The following is a 6,277-nucleotide window of genomic DNA, read 5'->3' on the forward strand; positions in this document are numbered from 1 at the left end:
TCATAATTGCCAGGTTGGTGTGGCTCAATGGTTGAGCATCAATCCATGAACCAGGAGGTCACGGTTTGATTCCCAGTCAGGGCATATGCCCGGGTTGCAGGCTCGATCCCTAGTGCGGGGCATGAAGGAGGCAGCCAGTTGATGATTCTCTCTCATCATTGATGTTTCTATCGCTCTCTCCCTCTCTCTGAAATCAATTAAAAAACAAACAAACAAAAACTGGCTCATAATTATTGACACTCTTCATTCCTGTGGTCCAGGGGCATTTATATTATCATCAGTTTCTAGAACTCACAGAATTATAAAACATTCCAGAGGTAAGTCAAGGTAGAGACACCCCAATAGGTGAGCTGAACAGGACCCTGACATTTTTTTGCCCATTTAAAGTCACAATTTTTTCTGGAAATTTAAAAAATACTCTGATGAGCAAACCTGCTTCCATCAATGTGGAGGAACTGGTAACCTACTACTGCCTTAAAGAAATTTAAACCAGAAAACGTCTGAACAGTGGTTTTCAAACATCAGACATCAGGCGGGACAGGGCAGTACCTGAGAGAGGGGACAGGCTCAACAGCTTAGAACAGGGGTGGGCAAACTTTTTGACTCGAGGGCCACAATGGGTTCTTAAACTGGACCGGAGGGCCGGAACAAAAGCATGGATGGAGTGTTTGTGTGAACTAATATAAATTCGAAGTAAACATCATTACATAAAAGGGTACGGTCTTTTTTTTTTTTAGTTTTATTCATTTCAAACGGGCCGTAGTTTGCCCACGGCTGACTTAGAACCAGGAGAGGATTTCCAGGCGGGTACCTAGCCAGGTAAAGTCACAGTTTTATTATTTACATCCTGCCCACAATTTCCAGGCAGGCGAAGAAGCAGGAAGACAGGACCCCAAGCGGGAGGGTCCGCCCTGGGTGTGGCTGAGGGCTGTGTCTGTGTGACCTGGGAGAACTGCTCCTGGCTTCACTGGGTCCTTGCTCTGGTTGTTTTCACTGATTGCTGCTGCTCCTTGTTTTTTCCTTATTTTCCGATCACTTTGGATTGAATTTGCTCTCCTATGTCTGATTTCTTAAGGTAGAATACAAAATTGGCCAATTTCAGAAACTTGACATGGGCATCATCACTAAAGACTCTGCAGCATTAAAAAGGTAATAAGGAAATATCGTGAAAAACATATGTCAATAAATTTGAAAACTATTGTGAAAGGAACAGATTTTTGGAGAAACAAAGTACCAAAGCTTAGCCAAGAAGCAATAAATGCCCTATCGATTCGGTTGAAATGTTGCCCAACTTTCCTACAGAAAACTTTTAGGACCAGATGGTTTTCCTGGCAAATTCTGTTGAGCATTTAAGGGGGAAACAGCAGTTACACAGAAACTCGTAAAGAAGATAGAAGCACAGTGGTGCTCCCTAAGCCATGCTGTGGCACGGCCACTACCTGATGGCAGAGGCAGAGACGCCACATCATAAAACCAATCCTCCACGAAACGAAGGCAGAAATCCATGAAACTAACAGATCAGATGTATAAAAGTATGTCTGTTATATATCAACAAATATGTGATACACACACAGCAGATAAACAACAGTGTATTAAAAGTTATTACAGCATCACCAAGGAATGTCAGCCTGGATTAACATTCACAAATTAGTCAATGGAATTCGCATGCCAGCAATTGAAGAAGAAAACACATCATCTCAATAGATGCAGGGAATGCTTTTGACAGGATTCAGAACCATTTCTGATGAAAACTCCCAGCATTGAAGACTCGAGGGGAACGCCTCGGCCTGCAAAGAGCTTCTGCAGAAACCCCACAGCTGACGTGCTCCCAGAGGTGGAAGACGGCGTGGGAGCAGAGCCAGGGTGCAGGGCTCCCTCCCTCTCCACGGCGCTGGAGGTCCTCGCCAGTCCACAGGGGGAGGGGAAGGAAGAGACAGGCAGATTGGAAAGGGAGAAAGAAAGCTCTCTCCATTGGCAGAAGACTGGACTGCCCTTTAGAAAAGCCTGAAGAGCCCACACAGACTTTACTCTGACAAATATCAGTGAGTTTAGTAGTTAGTCTGCAAGATACGAGGTCAATTTGAAATTCTTTGTTTTATATTAGCTAGCTAGGAACAATTGAAACTTCAGAAATAACATCTGGAATAGCACTGACGTATTTGGATATAAATCTAATAAAATACATTAATATGTGTACACTGAAAACTATGAAACACCGATGAAGGAAATCGAGAATTTATGAAGAAATGGACAGAGACACCACGTGCCTGGTTGGAAGACTCGTGTTAGCACGTTAGCTCCACTGATTGACCTGTGATCTGCCGCACTTCCAGCCGGAATCTCTGCAGGGTGTCAGAGAGCCGACTACAGGATGCTTCTAACATTGATGGGGCAGCAAAGGAATGAGAATAAACAAGGCAGTTTTGGAAAAAAGCCAGTAAACTTGAAGGAGTCACACTTTCTGATTTCAAGACTTACTGTAAATCAATTGTATTCAAGACAGTGAACTTTTGGCAGAAGGACAGAGGTGTGGGTCATGGAGCAGAAATGAACCTACACATACAGCCCAGTACCTGATGGAGGAGATGGTGGTTCATTAGAGAAAGGGCAGTCTTTTCAACCATCCATGCTGGGACAATTGGACATCCATATACAAAAAAAGTTTTTTCTGTATGTTGCACCATTCACAAACATTAAATTCTTAAAGAAGAATGTTGATCTTAAAATTATACAAGTTCTAGGAGAAAACTTACTGGTAAGACAGACATTGTTGTGACTTTACATTAAGCAAGGATTTCTTCACTATGACACCAAAAGCACAATTTACAGAAGCAAAATATTGATGATAAGTTAGAACTTATAATTAGGAACTTCTGCTCTCTGTATGACACTGTTAAAGAATGAAAAGATATGTCACAGATGGGGGTGGAAATATGTGCAAATCACATGCGACGAAGGACTGGAAAATAGAAAGAACTCTCTAAAGCCAATGAGAAAGCAAAGCCCCAGTTTACAAATGAGTAAAAGGTTTGAACAGGCATCTCACCAAAGAAAATGCACAATAATAAATAAGCACATGAAAAGATGCTCAACATCTCTAGTCTTTAGGGAAATGCGAGTGAAAACCAGTGAGATATCAATACAAATTCATCGTTAGAGTGGTTGAAATTAACAAAACGAAATAGGAAAACCCTGAGAATATGTGGGAGAGGAACCCTCACACCCTGCCTGTGGAAATGCAGAATGGTGCCTCACTCCTGAAGTTACAAGTACCCTCCAAGTGACCCTGAATCCCACCCCATGTGTTTACCCAATTGACATGCAAATGTCTCTTTACTCAGGGACCTGAAACAAATGTTTGCAGCTGCTTTGTGAGCCCCTGTGAGAGAAGCCAGATTCAGGCCTGCATGCCCTCCGTGTCCATCTATCCAGCCTGAGGGACAGCCAGACTGTGGGGACAGGAGGGACCTGGTGCTGCAGGAGCACAGGTCTTGGGAGGAGGGGAGAAGCAAGGCACCAGGTGTTTGTGGCATGATGTCACTGCTCTGTATTCTGGTGAGGCCCCCAGTCTTCCCTGTGGCTCTTTTGCCCTCTATCTGGGCTGTGGCCTGTGGGGCTCAGGGCCCTGCTCTCTCCCAGCTCCCCCACTGCACAGCCACGGTGAGTCCCATCTCCAGGTGCTCCTGACTCCCCAGGTTTTGATTTCAGGCCGGAGCCTTTCTGTTCTTTCCAGACGTACCTGTGTACCTGTCCAGCTCCCTGGCTCTTTAGATTTTGAGTGTCTCCACCCTCTGCCCCCACAGACAGCTGGCTTCCTCCAGCCCATCCGGGTCCCACTGGACCCTCTCTGTCTCTCCCATCTCCCATCTCCCATCCCACCTGTCAGTGCCTTGTACTCCCTGGCTGGCTGCACTGGCTTCCTCCAGCCTCTGCCTCCTTCCTGCCTCCTCTCCACCTGGCAGCCCCAACAGGGCCAGGTCCTCACAGGCCCTTTAAGGTCCTGTGTGAGCTCACAGCCCTGCTCCGATGGTCTGGACTTAGAATGATTTGGGGAAATAGCTTATGCTGTAATGTTCATTGTCATGTTGAAGATAGCTATATTGAATTCATGCGCATAGAAATGCTAGAATTGCTGCTGGATTCTAGGTGATCTGTGGGCTCATGTTTCCCCTCCTGTTCCTCCCATGTGGTTCCTGCTGCTGTGCAGGGCACCGCTGCCAGTTGCACCTGACCTTCTTCCCCCATCGGAGCAGCGGTGGTGTGGCCATGCTCAGCACCCCATTTTACAGATGAGAACAGTGAGGTTTGAAGAGGGCATGAGAGGCTCCTAGGCCCCACAGCGAAGTAGTCGAGTCACAAGATGGAGCCCGTGATTCCAAAGGCCATACCAGTGGCTAAGCAGGGGACGTGGATCCGGTGACAGGTCTCACTGCGGGTGCCTGTCAGGAGGTTCTGAAGAGACTGGACTGTGTGTCCATCGATGGAGGAGAGGGTAGTGGAGTCGGGTCAGCAGTGCTGGCAGGGGTGAGGTGTGCCTCCCCCGCCAGGCAGGGTGGAGGAAGAAGGCAGCAGAAATGGGGAGGTGGCCCTTTCAGTGACAGAGAGCAGGCCACCTGCTGCAGGGGAGCAGAGAGGGCAGATCTGACCCTTGAGCAAAGAGGAGGATCTCAGTTGGACCAGTAGGCAGGGTGGGACCTCACGACCTGAGGGAAGAGGAGTGACAGCTCCTCTGGGAGCTCTTCGGGGCTCACTTGGGATTCTCAATGGGGGTGACGAGGAGACAGTGTCCGGCGACATCTGGGAGGGTGCAGCTGGGGCTATCCTGGGGGCCAGGGCAGGTCCTTTGGAAGATTAGGGCTGGCGGGAGGGGTCTTGATAAGGAAGAAACAGTCATTGGTGGCTGGGAGGGCAGCTGAGGGTCAGGGGCTGTGGGATGCCACTGCGATGGAGCAGAGAGGGCAGGTTTATCTGGCCCCTGAGTGGTCACAGTCCCCTATGAACTTGATATGGTCCAGCAGCCATAGGGCTGAATGGAAGTCTGCTAGGCAGGCTGGCTTCAGGGAGAAGGTTCCCAGAGGTGGCTCTGTGGCATCTTGCACTGTGACCTTGAGGCTGTGGTCACCACTGGCCCCTGCAGTCAGTACGAAGACAGGTGAGTGCCTGAGGCGTGGCAGGAGCCCATGTGCTCCTGCTTGCTCCCTCAGAGGGAAAGTGCTTTCTGGTTAAGATTCATCAGTTCACGTGGAGCTTTGATGTCCCGGATCTACAGGTTTGGTGAAGTGTCCCTACGTCCACATCTCTGTCTCTGAAAATGCAGCCTCTTGTCCAGCTGTCCAGATCAGTGTAAATAAATGGTGGCTCTCCTGCCCAGGGGCCTGCTGCTCAGCCTTCGCAGTCAGCCCTTCAGCCCACCCAGTGCCTACCAAGAAAACCCTAGATCTGCTTCAGAGTGGACGGTGGTTCGCACATCCTGAGCACGTGGGCAGGGAGACACCTTCACTGATGGGCGGCCATGAGGCCTGAGGGGGAGGTCACACAAATGTGTGGCTTCCCGTGTGCACGAAGCAAGGAGGCGTGCCTGCTGTCCACACTGCTGGCAGCCACTGCCCCCATCGGTGGACTCCAGGAGGGTGTCCGATCAGGGCCGCACGGAGCTGCACCCACACAGCACAGCCCTGGAAAGAGGAGTTGGCAGCCTGGGCATCTACCCCAGGCCGAGGGTGAGCAGATGAGCTCAGGGCAGGGTGTTTGCAGAGCGCAGCTGGTAAGTGGCAGCCCTCTTTTCCTCTCAAGAAATTCTTTGTCCTTTTTCTACTCCTTATCTTGGGTATCAGGATCCCACTGGGCTGTTTGGAGGATGTAATTCCTTTTTAGGTCACTCAGATACTCCTCTTTGGAGAAAGCCTAACAAGGCCTGGCCGTTTCTATTTTTAACGCTGACTCCTGGCCAGCAAGGGGCTGTGACGGACTGCCGTGCGCTGCCTGGGAACCCAGAGCTGCCCCTGCTCGCCACCTGCATAGCGTCAGGAACAGGGAGCTGCTTTCTGTTTGGCTGGTTGCTGTGTTGTTGTTTTTAATTCTCTCTGCTCTTTCCTGCCAAAATTTGTAATTCGCTCTTTTCCAAAATAGTTTTCTTTAGCTTTCCTATGAAAGAACCCACGTATTTTTATCAGTTGCCTATTTCCCCCTAAAGTTAGAAGCAGCTCCTTTTTTTGTAGAATTTTGGTCAAGCAAATGTGCAGCTTTGGGCAGTGACTCGAGTGTGGTCCCAGGTGAA

The sequence above is a fragment of the Myotis lucifugus genome, unplaced genomic scaffold (genome assembly GCF_000147115.1).
Source record: "Myotis lucifugus unplaced genomic scaffold, Myoluc2.0 scaffold_255, whole genome shotgun sequence".
In the NCBI taxonomy this organism is placed as follows: Eukaryota; Metazoa; Chordata; class Mammalia; order Chiroptera; family Vespertilionidae; genus Myotis; species Myotis lucifugus.